This window comes from Ursus maritimus, unplaced genomic scaffold (assembly GCF_017311325.1).
Source record: "Ursus maritimus isolate PB19 unplaced genomic scaffold, ASM1731132v1 scaffold_30, whole genome shotgun sequence".
Taxonomy (NCBI): domain Eukaryota; kingdom Metazoa; phylum Chordata; class Mammalia; order Carnivora; family Ursidae; genus Ursus; species Ursus maritimus.
Window position 1 is genome coordinate 18,247,598 of NW_024425564.1, and position 19,721 is coordinate 18,267,318.

Here is a 19,721-nt window from a genome sequence, read left to right on the forward strand (position 1 = left end):
CAGCATTTTACAAGATCCCCCAGGTGATCTTCGGCGCACACTGAATATCTGAGAGGCAGTGATCTAGCTGGCGACATTCTACTTACAGGGCATCTGCCTTCCTCGCCCCAGCAACCTGGCCCTGCCTGCTCAGCTCCCACCTCCGGAAACCCTCTCTTAGGGCCCTTCACTGCCAGCCGTCCCAGTGATATGTCTTCCTGTCTATGGATCCACTTCTTCTTTCAGGGAGTGTATTAACTCTCTATTGCTGTGTAACAAATGACCCTCCAAGTTAGTTTAAAGCCATAAACATTTGTTCTCTCATGGTTTCGGTGCACTAGGTATCTGGACATGGTTAGCCTGGTACCTCTGACATAAGGTCTCTCTCACACTGCTGTAAAATATCAGCGGACATCACAAGGCCCCACGGTGGGTATTTCACTTTCAAGCTCACTCATATCAGAGGGTCAGCAGGCCTCGAGTCCCCACTGGCTGTTGACCAGAAACAATAACTTCCTGCCACATGGTTCTCTCCATAGGGCTAATCACAACATATCAGTTTGCTCCCCTCAGAGCAAGAGCTCGGGAAGGGGAGATGGAGGGGGCAGAGAGAGACAGACAGACAGGGCAAGCAAGACAATTCACTATCTTTCATAACCAAATCTTGGAAGTGACATTCCATCACTTTTGCCACTTTATATTGCTGGCTAGAAGCAAGTCTCTAGTCTGGCCCAGGCTTACGGGGAAGGGATTACACAACAGTGTGAATACAAGGAAGTGGGGACCATTTGGGACAATCTTAGAGGCTGCCAACCCCAGGGAGTGACCTCGCATCTAAAGGGCATGCCCTCACAGGGCAACCATATCAGAATACAAGAAAAAAAAACCGTCCATGGTCGTATGGTAAGGATGACTGACATCCAACAGCAGGGGTCCATTTCCTTTTCACAGTACTTTTCAGAGTCATTCCATATTAGCATCACTAGGGAACATTAAAAAATACCAGTAAAGATCAATGGAATCAGAATCTCCAGGAATCAGTCTCCTGAGATTGATTTTTTTTTTTTTTAATTTTACTTTCTCGGCTGGTTCCATTGTAGAGCAGGGGTTGAGAATTACTGCCTCAGATGAACAATTTCAAATGCTACAATGCCAGGGTCAAGGTCACTGGGACAAAAGAAGGCGTGGGGCCCCAGAGCTTAGAACTCTGATGGTTGACCTGCTGGGGTATGGGTTGACAGGAAAAGTGAGCCTGGGGGTCTAGGCCCTAAGGAGTGTTGGGGTTGGAGTGTTATCCTAGAGGGAAGAAGATAAGACCAGAAGAGATAAATGACTTTCTACAACTGCTGCTTTAACAAAACTCCCATCAAATCATGAGGCTACCATGACACTTGCAAGAGTTAGGAAGATAGGGACGGAGAAAGGGCAGGAAGGAAGGTCGAAAGAGAAACCTATCCATTTCTAAAACTTGCCCTCAACTCTAGCCGATGGCTCCAAGGCATTGAACATGGACAATTAAGGAGGCTTACCCAATCCAAGTACCTCATAATCTTTTATTCTACAGTCCATAGATACACAGAAATTCAGACCTGGAGAGGTTTTGTAGATTACCTCCCCACCTTCACTCATGTGTGAGGAAGCAAGAGGCACAGGGAGGTCACGTGAAGGATCATAGCATTCGCAGGATTTGAACTCACATCTTTGATCCTGAGCCCAGTGCTTAAATCACAGGCTTCCCGCAGGCAGCACATCTCTCTGGATGGGGTGGGTTTTCTTCCTCCTCCTCCACACCGGTGTGAGAATGAGTTTCACTCAGGAATTGCCCAACGGAAAGAACATGCATTCTCTTACGGGACTCCATGTCCTTGGACAGCATCTTTCACAAAAAGATTTCAACAAGAATTAGCCCACAATAGGTCAGTGGCACATCATCAAATGGGGTGATTATAGTCTCCGAATCTCCCAAGATCTCAGCTTGAGCTGCACCTGCTCATTAGAGGAAGGAGTGTGCATCTGAGCCACAGTTTGAGTCTCAGGTGGACCTTAAGCACTGCCCTACCCGGGGGCTTTCTCCACAACAGGAAAATGGCTCGCTTCTTCAGACAGGTCCAACCTTTCCCTCGCCTCCCTAGCCTCTCCCGCCTGATCCGTATCTCATCCTTATCCACTGTTCTCATTCTCAAGGACCGGGTCTCTCCCGTCCTGTTGCTATGGCCACAAGCCTCGCCCAAAGCATACCAGCACTGTGGTTTTCACAGATGTTGGCCGACATCCAGGCACATGCAGAGCAGTTGGGGAGAAAACTGTTCTCCTCTGAGAGCTGGTCCAAGGCTGTTCCTTGGTCTCTCTCTCCACTGGGGGCTGAGTCTTTCAGAGCTGTCCGTTGGCTGTCACGTGTGACCGAGAAGCAATTGTTCATTTCTCTGTCCTGCACCAGCTTCTTGGGAGCCTCTAACCCAAATTTTAAAGAGCTAAATAAGGCTGTTCCCAGAGCTCAGGACCCTGGCTGTTTACCAAATATTGAAAACTTTACCAGTTGCCACCAGTTCCAAATCTCTAAGCTCTTAAAAGAGTCATGAGGAATGTTGCCCCAAGAGGTCCAGCCCTGGCCCGTTCCCGATGCTCTTGAGTGTCCTATGACCTGAACTGGCTGTCCCAGAAAGAAAGAAATCCATGGTAGAGGAGGCAAAGAAGCATGTGGAGAATAGAGATATAATTTCTTTAAAAACAAAGGAAAACCTTCCCGTGTGTAACATGTCCTAAGTGCACAGCTGTCCCTGGGTGATTTGTGTTGGCCTAATGTTTGTGTTCATGATAATGACAAGCAAGGAGAATATCTGAAGGGTTCTTCAGTGAATACCAACACTACCAAGTAACATCTGCCCCTTAGGGGTGGACAACCTGTTTTATCCTGGTCAGGATTCTACCTGGAATCCTGTAGGGGGAAAATGCAGACAGGGCACTCTGGAGGTCAGAAAGCAGCACAAAAGTGCAGAATGTTGTTTTCATTCTCCACTACTCACAAAGCGAGGAAGACAGGCTGGCCCCTAGCCCAGGATTTGTGCCACATTATTGGAGAGCCCTGCCTGGGGGTGGGGGGTGCAGGGAGATGCTGACGGGTGTTCACCCGGTGAGGAGTGATGGGGTGGGGTGGGCAGAGGCCACTTCTGCTGGCCAAACCACAGCAGTCACAGCCACCTTCTGATGTCCAGGGCCACCGAGCCACCACCACCCCCAAATCTCATTTTTGGCATTCATCGGCCCAGAGGTAATTTGCCGAGAGTTGCCATGTCTTTGCTAAGTAGTGGCTAAAAAAGAATGGAATATTCTGGTAGAGCTGCCTTGGGGAACAAGGTGCTTCATTCTTCTTTAGAAGAAATATAGAAAATGATCTCTTTCCAATGGGAGAGAATAAGATTGTAAGTTAATAACTTAAAAATTAATGAGAAAGATGTCAAAAGATGCTGTGGTTTTCATTTCCTCATAACTTTTGTGCTCACTTGGAATACTTTACTGAGCTTATTACTTAAGTCCAAATGTTTTCATAAAGATTTACAATTTTTAAATTGAGGGACAATGCATTTACATCTATAGCTTGCAAAGCAAATCTGGAGTACAAGCTTTAAAATTCAAGCCACATGGCCGTGCCCAAGTTCCCACCAAACCATCGCCGTCAACGACTTTTTACAGCACCCCGTAAGAGCAGGAAAAAAAGATCCTGGGTACCAGGCTGGAAAGGTCAACGTTTGAAGGGATGACAGCCATCACGTTTCCCAGTACAAACGGCACAGCCCCTGTGCTTCCTTTCCATCCTCTTTTCAACAGCCCCTCCCCCCCCAGCACCCAGTTTGTTAAAATGACTCCTGGTCTCTGCAAAGAATATCTGGAGGAGCAGAGGCCAGACAGTAGAGCCGGAAGAAACCTCAAACAGAACCAAACAAACAAGGCCTGGAATATCTTCAGAAGTTGCTAGCACTCTATTGAGACACACTGTCTTTTGAAAGACAAGGACAGTTGGAAACTTCTTACACCACCAATGCCCCCCCCCCATGAAGGCAAACACTTTCTCCCTCTGCAGCTCATGGCTGTTATCACCCCATCGCTCACATGCACAGTGCTCAGCCTCGCCCATGCCCGGATCCCGAGGGACAGCTGCTCGGAGACCCACCCAGAAGCTAAGCTGCAGGGTGAGCAATGTTTTCCACTGTGAGCGGGCGCCCGGCTAAGCTGCATGTGGGTGAATCATGAAAGCCTGAACAGGGAGATGGATTAGGGCTAGAAGGGAACTCCACTTCATAAAGCTTGTGCCTCCCCTCCCCCACCAAGAACAGGCCTGGAAAGGAGACCTACCACTTTCCAAATAGGTAAGGGAAAACGCAAGTTGTTCTTTCTCTCTCTTTTTTTTTCTTTTTGCTGAGTTTCGAGTCTCTGGAAGGCTCACATGCACCTGGCAGCTGTTGGCTTCCTGAGCCCGTGCAAACACACACACACACACACACACACACACACACACACACACACACACGAAGTGTAGGGACACAATGAGGCCCAGGACAGCAGGTCTGGAGTGCAATCGCTGTCCGTTCAGATGTAGCTCTCCACTTCCTCGTCGTGTTACCCTGTCAGGCACTTCCCCTCTCCCCACTCCGGCTGCCTTGCTGGGAAGCTTTGAGGAAAGAGTCCCTGTGGCAGGCAGCGGCGGTATCCAGGCCAAGTGGCTGGCACAGAAGAGACGCCCAATGAGTCTGCTCCGACAGAGTGAATGTATGTCTTCTCAGTGTCTAGCACTCAGTCGTCAACTTGCTAAGTGCTGATTTTGTCCCTTTCCTTGTCCAGAGGAGCCCCCACTGTGGTGCTGGTTCCCATAGCTCTGTCTTTCTATCAGGCCGAAAATACAGCTTGTTGGAGGGGCCGGGTCGTCTCTACCAGGTGCTGGGGGAGAGTCTGCAGACCAGGTTTCCAGCCCCGCTTCTGTCACTAAGTAGTTGTGCAGCTCTGCACGGGACTATTACAGTTTCCTCTTGCCTCCTTCTGAACCTCCATGTTCTCCACGTTTAAAAGGAGAGCACTGGGACTAGATCCAGAGTTGAAAGCCATTTTGTAGCATCAAACCCCTTTCTTCACAAGAAACCGTACACAGAACCTCAACCCAATGAAATAACTCAGGGTAGGGGACAAAGGCCTAAATCTGAGTCTGCTCAGCTCCCCAGCTCACCTGCTATTAGAGGTTGAATGGAAGGCACCCCCCCTGAGGAACACTTAGAGTTCCCTGGAGCACAGTTAGAGAATCGCCTTCATGTTCTAAATAAATCGCATTTATATTCTAAACCTGACATTTTGTGATTGTTTACAGAGTAACTCAGGCACATTTTTGAGCCTGACAAAGTTAGATCAAAGCTGATATGTAACACTTATCAGAAAGAATACAACCGAGACTCCTCCATACCCAGCTGCTCAGACTTGAGCGCTGGGAATCAGTCGCTTGGCAGGAAGTCCCTCTTAACTGGTTTCAGCTGGAGACTCCACAGCCGTGGGGACTCTGCAGCACTGGGGGAGAAGAGAGAGGATGGGGAAGTAATGTGGGAAAAAGTGCGATCTTATCCTGAAGAGAGCGTCCTGTGCACATAAAGCATTTAGAGGAGAGGGTAGAAATAGAGCCTGCAATAAATTAGCCAGCAGTAAGAGACGGGTGGGGTGCAGGGGAAAGAGCACGAGGCAGGAAATCAAAACACCCAATCCCGGGTAGGCATCAACTGGTGACCTTGAGCAAGCCACACCTGTGTCTCAATTCCCTCGATGGCAGGGCTAGACCAGGTCACCTCGAGGGGACTTTGCCAGCCATAAACTCCTGCGAAGAATTGCAGGCACTTGAGAATGTTGATAACAACATTGTCATTGTTAGCATTTTCCAGCTACTTGTGTTCGATAACCCTAGTCTGCAACTGTGACATTAGAAACCCGTCTGCGGCCACTGTCAGGGCTTGGGGTCTGCATGTAAAGAAAAGGGGATGGCTTTGAATCTGTAAGACCGGTCTGTACAACATCTCCTGGGGCCTTTATGATATGGGTCAAGCACTCTTGGCGTACATGGGCACTTACCATGTCCAGGAAAGGTGGATAGACCCACGCAGGCTGGTAGAATTGTCTAATTATCTGCAAGGATTTGCCATGGCTCTGTTGCTTGGCTAATGTTTTCTGAGGTCCCACTTGGAGGGTCTCAGATGTACTGTTTATGCTATTACTTTTCCATTTTTGTTTTTGTAAACCTCCTAAACCAAATGACCCGGAAGTTGGAAGCAAGAGGAGCCAACACAGAGAGACAGGGAAACTCGATGCATTCACTTAACCCTGGGTGGGACTGGACGAGGCTTCTTCAGGTCCCGGGAGACTCCTACAAGATGACCATTTCCCTAAAGGAGGCAGTGAAGGTACATGCAGTGTCTTTAAGGAGAGCACGTGTCTTGGCTAGGTAATTGTTTGCAATGGCATTCCATCTTGGTTCCTTTCGTCTCCTTCAGCTTTTCAGTTTCAGGCCTTATCAGGACTAACAAGGGGGCCCCTGGTTTTACGTATCCAGCTTTGCCAACAGCGGGGAGCAGAGACACGCAGCCTGGTAAGGAAGGAGGTAAGGGTGTCCTGCACTCACTCATTATGGACAGAACGCACCCCTGTATATGTTAGAATACTTTCAACTGCAAGTAACAGAATGCCCAGCTCCAACCAGCTTTAAAAACAAGGATATTTTTATCTCATATGATAAGAAGCCCAGCAAGCTCCAAGGGGATTAAAGTTGTGGCTTGGCAATGTCATCAAGAACCCCAGTTCCTTCCAGCTTGTGGCTCTACTGTCCTTGGGATGTTGGTATTGGCCTCAGGCAGCTCATCTCATGGTTTTAAGACACTTTCAGCAGTCTCAGTTTCACATCACAGCGCAGGGCCATCATTCTGTGCTGCTGCTCAGAACCCCGTGCTCAGAGGGGCCCCACACTTGTTCTATGCTTTGCTGTCGCCTTCTTGAAAATCTTAATAATTTCATCTTCGAACTCAGATTCTGTGAGTGAAGTTCTGTAGGACAATGGAGCATACCCAAGAACAGAGGAGACAGACACAGCATGCACATCCCCCTCCCCACCCTGCTGCCCCATTCATAGGCAGCGTCCGTGAGGCCCTTGAGCAGAAAATCCCAGAGGACCCACATGCATGGGAGTCCAGCGAGACTCAAAACCAGTGCCAGGTAAACATGATCAGCCTATGTTGAGTAAGTGAGGGCACTGATGGCCGCTGGAAGCGGGCTTTCTGGGCAAACCAGAACTTGCTTTGAACACGGAAAGAAGACAGCAGAGTTCTAAGAACACATGAAAGACCAAGGAACCCTATGCAATCCTTCTGACTCATGTCACTCCCCTGTATTGGCCACTTACTATGAAAATGACGCCATAGAAGGGAAGACAGAGGTGGTTGGTTAGTACACCTGCGCAGACTGTTCCAGAAGAAAACCCAGTAAAACCCCAGCTTATAACTCCAAAAGCCTCAATTTCTTGCCTTGTTCCTATCCCTTGACTTCCCCCCACACACACACACTTTCTTTTATCAACAAGCAGCAGGGCAACTATCTGAGTTGTGTGCAATAGTTTATTGCCCTGTAAACGTCTGTCCGGAATAGAATATCCTCTCCTAGAAGCAGTTCCATCCGGCCCCTGGCTGGCTGGCTGGGGCCCCTGTTCCTTTCTAAAGCAACAGCTAGAGCAGCTGCTCTCCAACCTCGTCTGTCCTCCAAAGATCATTTTGTGAAGAAAACAGAAGCAGCTGCCCCAAAGCAGAAAGGAAGACTTCTTTTTTACTGTATGCCCTTTGTAATAGCTAAATGTCTTCCCACGTGCATGGATAACCTACAAAAAGTATTTAATATGTATATTTCTTAAAACCACCTACTCTTACTTGCTTTTGAAAACAAAAACACAAATGCAAATCTTTCACGAAAATTAAAGAAAAATACTAACTTCTGGAATTACTCTAATAAGAAATATCGTGAGTTAGAATTCATCCTGGAAAAAAATACAGCTCTTTTCTTTTTTTTTTTTTTTTTAAGATTTATTTATGCATTTGAGAGAGAGAGAGAGCACGCATGAGCAGGAGGGGCCGAGGAAAAGGGAGAGAGAAGCTCAAGCAGACTCCCCATTGACTGCAGAGCCCAATGCGGGACTCAGTCTCACAACCCTGAGACCACCACCTGAGCCGAAACCAAGAGTCGGACACTTAAGCGCCTGCAAGGTCCGGGGGCCTCACAGCTCTTTTCAGCGAGTGACATTGCAATGTCCAAGGCTGGTCACCACTTTTCTGAGAGTTTCTTTGAGAATACTGGCAAGCCACTTCTCCGCCTGGACCTGCTGTGAACACAAGCACCACAGAGTTCCCTCTGTCCAGCCCACTGTCACACGACCAGTCCCCAAGCTGGGACCTCACTCCTGGCCAGCCTTCCTGCCCGCCTGGCCTCCTCCTTTCTCAGCACGAGAGGAAGCGGGTCACACGGGGAGCACATGCTGGGAGTAGCCGGGCTGTGCTGGACAGTTTCTTCTTCCTTCTTCCGTTATATGCTGTCCTGTTTCAGTAACACCCCAGACCGGCTCACACATGAGCTTGTTGGCGAATGAAGGCTGGAACCAGAGCAGAGCCGAAGATGTGGGAGTTGCCCCCGAGACAGCGGCCCACAGCAGGTGCATGTAGCAGCCAAGGCCAGAGCCCAGGGCACCATAACCACTGCCAAGGGCTCTCTAACACATTCGTGAACTTCCCCGAGTCACCCTTCAGGTACTGCCCAAGACCAACTTTTGTCCAGAAGCAAGAAGGCAACTCTTCTGTCTCTATGTCCACGTAATGGTTCAGGTGACATTTAAAGACAAAACACAACTGTGAGAATCAACCTCCATCATTACAACAAACTTTCTATTTCTTAGATAAGACTGAAGAGCGTCATGGAAGCAGTGTGGTCTACATCAGGGCTTCGCAGCCTCAGCACTGCTGACGTGTTGGGCAGGATAATCCTTGGCTGGGGGGGCTGCCCTGTGCTTTGCAGGATGTGTATTGAGTAGCATCCCTGGCCCTCCCCACTAGAGGCCGGCAGCACCCTCTCCCCTCGGCTTGTGACATCCAAAAGGGTCTCCTTCAGAAAACACTTATCAAGAAAAAAAACTGTTCACAATTATTCTGGCTTTGTAGCCAAATATTATGAGACAGTGAGTGGAACTGAAGCATTCTCCAGTCTGGCTTAGTGGTTTCACAAGATCCGTGGAGCGACCACAATGTCCAGAGCCCAGGAGAGCACGCAAGGTGGCCGCTGGGACATCGGCTCCTTCAGCCTGGTGTCCTGTGCCTGGAGCGCATGGGGAGGCCACTGTGATCCCCCTTCATAGTCCAGCCCCTGTGCCCAGGGGCTCTTGGCTTCTGGCTCTATAGTCAAAACTGGGCTCAGATTCATGTGACTTGGGAAAGGTGCCTTTGTGTCTGTGTGTATGTCTGTGTTTTTCTTTTCTATCATTTTCTTAAAGCAAGTAAACAATACATACACACTATTATAAAGACCTAACAATACAGCGTGAACATATATTTATTGTGAGTGCAAAGCCCCCTCCATCTTGCTCCTTTACCCTTGGGTGACATTCCGTTATCACTTCGTTGTGATTTTTCTGGGTCCTTTATCATGTATTTACATAGGTAAGGAAGTAATTAAAATGGTATTATTTCTTAAATGGAATTCTGGGCTTATATTTCTGTGACTTAAAGTATTCCATGCCAGTATTCTCTTTTGTTTTTAAACTTATATCAACTTTTTTTTTTTTAAGATTTACTTATTTATTTGAGAGAGAGATATAGAGACAGAGAGCCCGAGCCAGCACGGGGCAGAGGAGCTGCAGAGGGGGAAATCGAATCTCAAGCAGACTCCACGCTGAGCACAGAGCATGCCTCGGGGCTCCATCTCAGGACCCTGAGATCACAGCCTGAGTGGAAACCAAGAGCCAGAGGCTCAAAGGACTGCGCCACCCAGACACGCCTAAATTTATATCAACTTCATCGAAATATAATTTACACACAACAAGATGCTCCTATGTAATAAATGTGTACCCTTAGCTCCTGATCTGATTTTGGTCACTAGAGATTAGATTTGTCTTGTCAAGAGTTTGTTATAAACAAAATCATGCTATCTGTGCTCTCTTTGTGTCTGGCTTCTCTCTCTTAAGATAATGCCTTCTCAGTTCATCCCTAAGCGTTGCATATATCAGTTGTCAGGTCTTTCTTATTGCAAAGTAGTGACCTATCGTATGGCTATGTCCCAACTTGTTTATCCGTTCAGCTATTGATGGGCAATTGGGTTGTCTCCAATGTGGCGCTCCTATGCATAATACTATCATGAACACTAGTGGTCAAGTGTGTATATGGACACGTTGTCACCTCTCTTGGAAAGAACCAGTTCCTCAGAGAGCAAATGCTAAGGTTTATGGAAAGCGTATGTTTAACCTTATAAAAAATGCTAAACCGTGTCCAAAGGCAGTTGTACGAATTGATATTCCCACAGGCAATGCACGAATAAGAGCTCCAGCTGCTCTATGGCCAGCAAGTTCCTGCTAACCTTTCCGAGCTTCCCTATCCTCCGTGATACGGAGATGGCTGTGGTATCCACTTCACAGGATCCGGGGGAGGATCGAATACTGTTGTGCTTAGCCCCGTACCTGGAAAATAGCAAAGCTCAGTGTCTACTTCTATGGGTTACAGATGTCACCATGACATGTATGTTTTAGGCACTTGCCCGACCTTACTTGCCCTTCAGTTATTTTTATATTTTCTCCATTTTTTTCGCCATTAGACTTCTTGAAAAAGCATTTGATACTTTCTGCCTTTTCCTGCTAATTCATCAACCCATGGCCATGTGACCGCTAATCCCACCGATGCTCTGAAAACTCTCTCAATGTCCCCCAGCATTTCTATGCGGATGATTCCTAAACCCGCAGCTTGGTTCCAAAAAAGCTCTCCTGAGTCCAGACCCTGATTCTAGTGTCTGCTGGACATAAGCCCGTTCACAGCCCCAACGTCCTTTCTCCATTTCTGCTCCACAAAGACTTTTTCGGTCCTCCGTACGATCCTCAAACGCCACCTTCTTATAAACCTTCCTCTATCTCTTAATTCCTGGCTTTGCAGAGCACTTTGGATTTCTATTACTAGTATGGCAAAATACGTAGATAAGTATTGAATGTATGAAAATTCAGAGCCTTAGCTCAGACTGTAAAGAAAGAATGCTGCTGTTGAACTTCAAATCTCCATTTTCTTTCATGGGACCCAAGGCAAGTTATGTAACTTTGCTTTCCTCTTCTGAAAACTGGGGGAAAGCATAACACCTACCTCATAGAATTGTTGTGAGGATTAAATGAAGTAATATGTATAGCCCTCAGCACAGTGCCCGACCCATACTAAGTGCTCAATAGAAGTTAGCTTCTCGTTGCAGTAGGGAGAGCACCCCAGATCTGCAGACCAGAGCGTCTCAGCAGTGGTTTTGTCTACGTGTTTATAGGGAGGAGAAGACAAGTCACAGGTGGGTCGTTTCATAGTGAGGATGGCTTTATAATCTGAAGTGTGTCAAGACAAGACAAGAAGTGTCTATCTCTGTGTCCACCTAGTTTCGGAGGACAGATAGTTCAGTAATCCTTTATGAAACAAAGATGGAATTTGGAGGACCAGTCTGGACTTGAAACAGGTAAACTATGGGGTCATCCACGATCCTTGTGGGGTCACAAAAACAACTGGACAGCTGGTCTTATCTAAGTCATGGGGAAGGGCTGTTCTTTGCAATAAGCTGTTTCCCAGAACACAAAAGGGGAGATTTTGGAGAACAAAAGTTTAGGGGATTAGCCCTCACTGTTTTCTGCAAGTGCCAGGGCTCAGGTAAAGTTCAATATTGCCAGCCTCTACTCTCATTCAACACAATCATGTGGTTGTGCTGGAACAACTATGTCTGGAAATGAGGCAATGGGGATGTCCAGATCCGCGCCACCATCAGTCCAGATTTGATTGCCACGTGTTAAGTTGTCAGCTCAGATTTGGCCACTGTGCACAAATTCAGCTGGAGGCAGAATTGTTCTCTGGGCTGCTAGATCATGATATATGATTGACTCATTTGTTAAGTCAATGGCTGCAGAGTAGCCTTTACAGACATGTTTCAGAGACATTGTGAGTTCAGTGGCAGGCCACTGCAATAAAGCAAATATCGCGATAAAGCAAGTCAAATGAAATTTTCTTCCCCCGTGCATATACAAGTTGTTTACACTATGCTCTAGTCTATTAAGTATTAATAGCATATGTCTAAAAAAAAGTCATATCTTAATTTAAAAAGTACTTTATTGCTTAAAAATTTAAAAAATTAGAAATTAAAAAAATTAAAAATGTCAAATAAATAAAATTTTAAAAAAAGAAAAAGCAAGGTCTACCTGTGCAACTCTGGACAGGATGCATGCCCAACAGGTGGGGATGCCATTTACCTGTTCTGAGAGTCTTGTGAAAGCAGTCTCTTTGCAGTGTCATCTGCTTCTGGGGGCTTTCATGGAACCTCAGTTTAAGGTCTCCCACTAGAATGGATTTCCATTCAGAGTATGGCTTACAATTCTTTTTAATTGTGAAACATAAACCCAAGGTTGTACTCCATGTAGTTTTGCAGCAATGTGGTGGTTCAGAGAGCAGCGTAAGGTCCATTCTTCCTGGTTCAAGAATGGTGTTCAGTAGTATCTTTCCAGAAAATCAGGTCTCAGGTAGATCAGGTAAGGACGGCCATGGAGCCTCTGGGAAAGAAGCAGATGTAGCCCGTTGGTGGTAAGTAGGAGTGTATTTAATTAGACTTTGGCAGTATTTGAGGACATTGGATTATATCAGGTTAGGATCCTCTAATGTCCAGGAGGAGCAAAGGGATCTTCACTGGGCTGCTGATTATTTCATAAGGAGACAATCAGTGTTGACTGGAGGGGGAGGAGGAAAGAATCATCAGGGCTAAAGACAAGACTTTGGGCAATGGCAGGTTGACTTCCTGAGTGAGCTTGATGAATTCAAGTTTTAGAGCACCATCAACCTATTTTATTTTTCCAGAGGATTGAAGGTGATAAGGACAGTGCAATTTTTGTGAGAAAGGGAATATTTGTTGAATGTCCCACATAATCTAGGCAATGAAATGAGTTCCTCTATCACTGGAGAAGAACAGAAGGATTCCCCAATTGACAAAAATTCTTTGTAGTAGAAACTACAATGGTAGCAGTAGACCGGTAGTTTGAAAACAAAAAAACAAAAATAAAAAATAAAATAAAATAAAAACATTTTTAATTATCTTAAAAACATAAGACTAAGGTTAGACCCATGTTCATGTTAATAAGACTTTGGCAATTGGATATAACCCATTTGTCAATAAGACAGGGACAGAGGGAGCTGGCTCTTATCCTTGTCATGCATTTACATTTCACCAGGATTGTGTTTCTGACCCATGGGGCAATTTGACGTTATCTGCTCAATATGAAGTTTGCAGAAGCAACCTCACCGACATGGAGGAGACCTTTAAGATTACCTTTGCTATGATGTGCAATGTTATGGAGGTTGTGGTCAGGTAAATGGAGGTTGTGGTCAGGTAAGGGACAGAGAAGAGACCCAGTGACCATCTGGGCATCTCCAAAGCTCATTTGACCGGATCAAATTTCCAACATATTTCCAATTAGTTTTATCAGGCTGAGGTATTCGCAGTCAATGTGCCCTAAGCTTCTTAAGTAGAGTTTCCATCTCTAAAGAAGGTTGAGCAATGGGAAGTATGCAGGTAATCAAGGAAATTTTTCTTAAGAAGCAGCTATTATAACATATTTGTCACACGAGGAGTTTCCTTTAATTTTGAGGGTGTGGCCATTATTATGAACTTCAATTTCAAGAATATTTAATTCCTTGGGGAAAGCCTCCAATAGGCCACTGATTTGGGTTCCAGTTTTGGTGGGTGACCCAGACCCACTTTATTTCCATAACATAACTCCAACAGCACATTGACTATAAGACATAGGGTGAAGCCCCCAAAACATGTTTTTCCTTTTTGTTCATAAAAAGGGAAAAGGACAATGAGTCCAAAACAGGGAATGCAAACGTGGGAGGAGAAGATCGAAGGGACGTGAGGCTTTGAAATGCAGGTATCGAAGGAGAGTCACTAAAGGGTTTGGGGATGGTCTCCTTAGCCGTGACATGTAAGGGAGACACAATAGTGGAAAATTAGGGGTCCAGTTTCTGCAACGGTCAACTAATTCTGGAAACCTTTGGAGTCATTTTTTTGGTCTCATGAAGAGGGAAATTGATAGTAGTCTTAATTCATTTAGGGAATACAATCTTCCATTTAGTGGGGGTATCATGCTTTAAGATAATGAGCTTGAGGACTGCATCATTGCATTCTGCTTTTAGAGAGCTTATGGCCCTTTCAGGGAAGAGCTTGCAATAAATAATGGGTGGTAACCAATGAGCTGTCAAAATCAGGGGAGTCATGAAAGGGAAAAGGTGTGAGCAGGAAGCCAAGGATCTCAATAGTGAGGTTGTTGCAGGAGCCAAGAATGTTGATAGTCTAGTTGGAAACCTTTCAAGAAGGTTTACTGAGTAGTGAAGCTAAGCAGAAAGCCAGGCTGGGTAGTGAGGGATCCTAGTAAGACAGGAAGAGGTCCAGAGAAAGGCAGTCATGTGAACAATTATCAAGTCCCTCCACAGTATGGCTTTTGTACGAGGGGCGGGGGTGGGAAATGAGAAGTGTTAATGGTAGGATGTGTTGTACGTGGCCCACTAGGAAGGGAGCGGGGTGCCCATTCGTGGGAATGAATGACTATCTCCTCTTGCATGTTAGTGTAGACACAGGGGAGGGTCCCTCAGTGAAAGTCATCAGGGAGATGGAATTTGGATTCTTGTTCCCTTTTACATCTTAAAGCCAGGCTTCCCAGCTCCAGCATCCTTTCATTGATGTTATCTGCAAGTGTCTCTATGGGGGTTCGGAGGTAGCAGACTGCCCTGGCTTGCTTCTCCTAATTAGTTAAGTTCTAAAGGCTTCGGTTTGCACTGTGTTGACTTGACCTTTTCTGCAATGGTGTCTCCATGGTGTGGAGTGAGTGTACATTTTCAGAGAGAGGAGTATGTTGTTTGTTTATAGTACATTTTTGGATAAAATCTCTAATTCCTGGTTTTAAGCCGTTTACAAAATTGGTAACAAAGAGCAGCTAGTTATCAAGAGCAAGACTGAATTAGTTCTTCCCAGCATCTTCTAGTCTATGTCTGCAGGGGTGGGCTCACCTTTTTGTCACTGGCAATCTTGTATTGTTGGCCATCAGTTTTTGAGAGAAAACAGTGGGGATGGATTCCAAAGTTCCTCCCCTGGGGTTTTTAGGCCAATTGGCAGTTTTGGCCTATAAACCCCAGGAGTGTTCTGATCTTTTTGGAAGGCCCTGATGAGGCCCATCTGGCTTTTTCAAATCATACTGGGCAGCTTTGCGACCTACCAGCCGCGGCACAAGTTGTTATAAATCAGGAATCACAGGTGAATATGTCCTGAGGACCAGTCTGAATTAATTATAAACCCTTCCCTACTCTTATTGTCTGGAAATTCTTTACCAAGAGCACAGAAATCTGAGTAAGTCCTTGTTCAGGTGGGCATTCAGGTCGGGAGCTTTCCATCATAGATAGGAAGCACCAATAGTACAGGTTATGACGGGGAGTGGGGAGGCAGAGAACTGCTCATGAGAGAGAACACTGAGAGAGACATTCTTAAGTACACTTTGAGATAGACTGGAGGCATCGTCTCATTCGTCAGCCTCCTTGTAGAGCACAAGGAGCTCACCATGGAGGAGGAGACATCTTAAAGCCCTGAAATTTGAGGGCGCCTCTTAGATGGGCCAGTTTTAGGAGAGTCTAGGTGCCTCAAAGAGACCACTGCAGTTCTAAGTGTTTCTCAGTAAAACCCTGTCATTTTTTGAGAAAAGGAACAGAATTGTCACCATAGTGGTAAAGCATATAATCAGAGGGGATTTTCAGAAAGGGCTGAGAAGTAGATTCAGAGTTTCCATAGTACCAAGGTTAAACAGAAGCCAGGAAAAGGACAAAACCAAAAGAACACTCAGACCAAGAATCAAACTTAAGTCCCTGCCACGCTACCACAGACAAATGCCTGAAGCTGGGCTCACGTGGGATCCCTGGAATGCCAGGTGAGAAAGGAACATGACAGGCTTGAGGGGCTTCAGCCTCTGGGCGGAGAAGCCTGGGTCCAGATGGGCTTCCAGCCCCATCCAATCACAACACCAAACTGTCAAAGACAAAGGACAAGCAGGTAAGTACACTGATTTTATTCAGACTGTTGCAGGAGGGAAAGCACCCCAGATCCAAAGACCAGAGTGTCTCACCAGCGATTCTGTCTAGATATTTTAGGGAGGAGTAGCCAAGCCAGAGGTGGGTCATTTCATAGTTGGGAGGATTTTGTGATCAGAAGGAGTCTGTCTGTCAGCTGAACAAGATAGGTCTACCTTTGTGTCTAGCAAGTTCGGGGGAGCAAACAGTTGAGCTAATCATTTATGAAATGAAGGTAGGAATTTGGAGGGTCTCTGTCTGGCCTTGGAGTCATCCATAAGTTTTATGGTGGTCACAAGAAAGATTGGACAGCCAGTGTCTTAGTCTTCTAAGGCCGCCATAACAAACCCCACAGACTGGGGGCTGAAACAACAGACATTTATTTCTCACAGTTCTGGAGGCTGGAAGTCTGAGACCAAGGTGTTGTCAGGGTTGGTTCCTTCTGAGGCCTCTCTCCTTGGTGTGTAGATGACCATCTTCTCCCTGTGGACAGCTCATATGGTTGTCCCTCTGTTTATGTCTGTGTCCCGACCTTCTGTTCTTATAAGGACACCAGTCGTTGTGGATTAAGGCCTCATTCTTATGACCTCATTTTAAATTAATCACCTCTTGAAAATCCTATCTCCAAATGCAGTCACATTCTGAGGTACTGGGGATTAGGAATTCAAGACTCCAGCATATGAATTATGAGGGGATATATTCAGCCGATAACAGTGAGTCTTATCTAAGTCAGGTGGGGAAGGATAGCTCTCTGTAGTAAGTCATCTCCCAGAACACAAAAAGGGTGGGAGATTCTAGTCACAAAGTTTGGGGGATTAACCTTCCCTGTTCTTCAGGAGCCCAAGACTCAGGTGACGGTGACGTTCAGCACTATCAGGAAGGAGTCCCTTCCTTTGTTCTGCCCCCCTAAAGCGTCCATTGGCTGATGGGAGAAGTGGGTGTAGAAATGGAGAGGGGCGGCCAACAGAATGCAGAGAAGGAAAACACCATCGGTGGGGCTGACAGTGGGGGGCGATGTGGTGTGAGGTTGACAAAGGAGAGGAGGAAATGAGATCACCAAGCGCAGGAGGCCTGACTCTGAGAGAAGAGATTTTCAGCCATCACCATGAGATGTGGAACCTGGGAGGGTAAGGGGATTTTTTCCCCATGAAGCCTTCACTGTGTTCTGTGTAATACCCAATCCCTCACCGTGTCAGAGCCCCCTCAAGCATTTTTTAGTGAATGTATTCATTACTCTTCACCAGTGGAGCCTGATTTGTGTTCCCCTGTGGTCACCCCCTGCTGAGAAGGGGGGAGCAGGAAGGCTCTGCTCATTGTGTGTGGGTGGGGATCTCTCACCTACCTGCTCTGTGGGCAGGTGTGTCTCATCTCCTTTCCAGACTGTGAGCGCTTTGAACGCGAGGACATTTGCTTCATCCTTCTGTCTCTTTTGTACATAACAGAGGCTTACATATAAGTAACCTCTAGATCCCTTTGAAAATTCTAGAAATTGATCACTTATGAATCAATCTAAACTTTTTTTTTTTTTTTGCACTTAATTATGTTTTCAATCTGTACCGCGTCTTGGGGGCACAGAAGTTCTAATTCTTCCATACCCCACGTGTCCTAAGCAGACTAAAGCTGCCTGACCATATGAACCCTTCTGGATTTCTGATCAGTGGCAGTGTTGAAAGAGAAAGGCAAACAGGCATCTTGCTTTCCCCTTGCACTGCGGATGGGGGCAGCGAGGGGGAGGGGAGAGAGGGGAGGGCATTCTCAGGCCCAGGCCCAGGAAAGGGGGCCACCCTAAGAGATCAGCAGGGTCCTGGGCCCAGCCTCATTAGCATATGCCTTCCCAAAGCAGCAGCTCTTTGATGATCTGATTGTAGTGCCCTGTTTGGAAATCTGATGGGAAATGAGACCCAGAAGAGAGAGACCTGGGGGATGACGGCAGTGGGGTTAGGGTGACAAAGCCATCTTCCCACACTGGCCTCCTCCCTTGGACACACACTGGTGGTGAGGCCTCCGGGTGCCCTGCTTCCTGCCACTGCCTCTAGGGGACAAGGGACATGACAGCAAAGCAAAGGCCTGGAAACCACACAGGAGAGAAAGGCCAGACCCAGCATCTGAGTGTGTTTTCTTTTCAGGAGATGGTGCAAAAGTGAGCAGTAATGACTCGCAGTAACTCCTGCCAGGGCCAGGATTCAACAAACGCCCTTCCAGAGGGGGGGCAGCTGGCGGCTGCAGCCTGAGGCCGAGCCGCCGGGCCGAACGACGGTTTGTATAGCTCTGTTTGGCCTGACAGTTCTCCAGCATAGACAAGCTAGGGGACGGATGGTTTTAAGATCCATTTGTGTACCATTAAATCAAACTGCCTGTCTTTCTAAGGGTTTCTGAATTTCCAACTTTCTAAGCCATCATAGGGGAAAAAGAAAAAACAGAAAAATAAATGCAGTTAGAACATAAAGTTTTCCTTGTGCCAATGTCCTCATATCCTCCCCCTGAAAATGACTCCCCTGGGTATTCACCCTCCACCAAAACATTGTGTTGTCTTGTAAAATAAAAATACAGCCAGCAGCGCAAGCAGATGGAGCTGAAAAAGTGAAATGTGGCTTTCCTTTGACACTGGCCAGTCCACAGCCCTGAGAGGAAGCACCGCATCCCACTGAGAACCTGGGTCAACGATGCTCTGAAATCGCTTTAATGAAAGCACCTTGGCACTCATCCCTGTCCAAAAACGTTTTCATTAAGATTCGGCTAAAGTGACGTGCTGGGTCAGCAAACACGACCGTGAAACCAGGACCTGGATGCAAAACACTCTTTCTCCTCTTCGCGTCGCTGTTTGCATCATGGCGTTGACGTTGGTCCTGGCATCTGTCCGCAGCGCAAAAACACGCAACCCGGTCTGGCTGCAGAAGCTGCCTGCATGGGGGGGTGGTTTGCACACAGCCGCACAGCAGCAGGGAAGCGTCCTCTGTCTGCCACTTCCTGCCCCAGCCCAGCTGCCCCAGAGATGCTGAGGGCAAAGGAGCAGCCGCCCCCTTCCCACGCAGGGCTGGCACTCCAGCTGATGACAGCAGGGACACAGGGAGATGAAGCCCAGTTCTTGTGAGCGATGGGGAGAGATCCACGGTGCTTCCAACAGATCCCTGGATTCTGGGCTTCATCTCATTTAAGAGAGACATCTGTGTATTTTGTTCAAAGTAAATAAAATCATGAGATGAGAAAGAGGAAAGAGAAATAGTCATGGTTTAATTCTCTGAAGAGAGCAGCTCTCGGGGTCTGGAAAAGAATCGTCCCCTCTCTGCGGATGTACCGACCACGTGAGCACACTGGGCAGCCGCACAGAACCAGGAGCTGGTGCAGTGGCCGTGCCCTTGAAACTAGCTG

General features: G+C 46.9%; 2 long non-coding RNA genes across 2 annotated transcripts; one reads left to right on the forward strand and one right to left on the reverse strand.

Moving 5' to 3' along the window:
• Positions 1-1,518: 1,518 nt before the first annotated feature.
• LOC103664940 lies at positions 1,519-2,462 on the reverse strand. Its single transcript, XR_569172.2, has 2 exons — positions 2,218-2,462; positions 1,519-1,855 (listed from the first exon to the last, which is right to left on the reverse strand). It is a non-coding gene; the product is annotated as an uncharacterized LOC103664940 (long non-coding RNA).
• Positions 2,463-4,177: 1,715 nt separating this feature from the next.
• Positions 4,178-10,170, forward strand: LOC103664941. Its single transcript, XR_569173.2, has 3 exons — positions 4,178-4,343; positions 6,498-6,604; positions 9,818-10,170. It is a non-coding gene; the product is annotated as an uncharacterized LOC103664941 (long non-coding RNA).
• Positions 10,171-19,721: the final 9,551 nt, after the last annotated feature.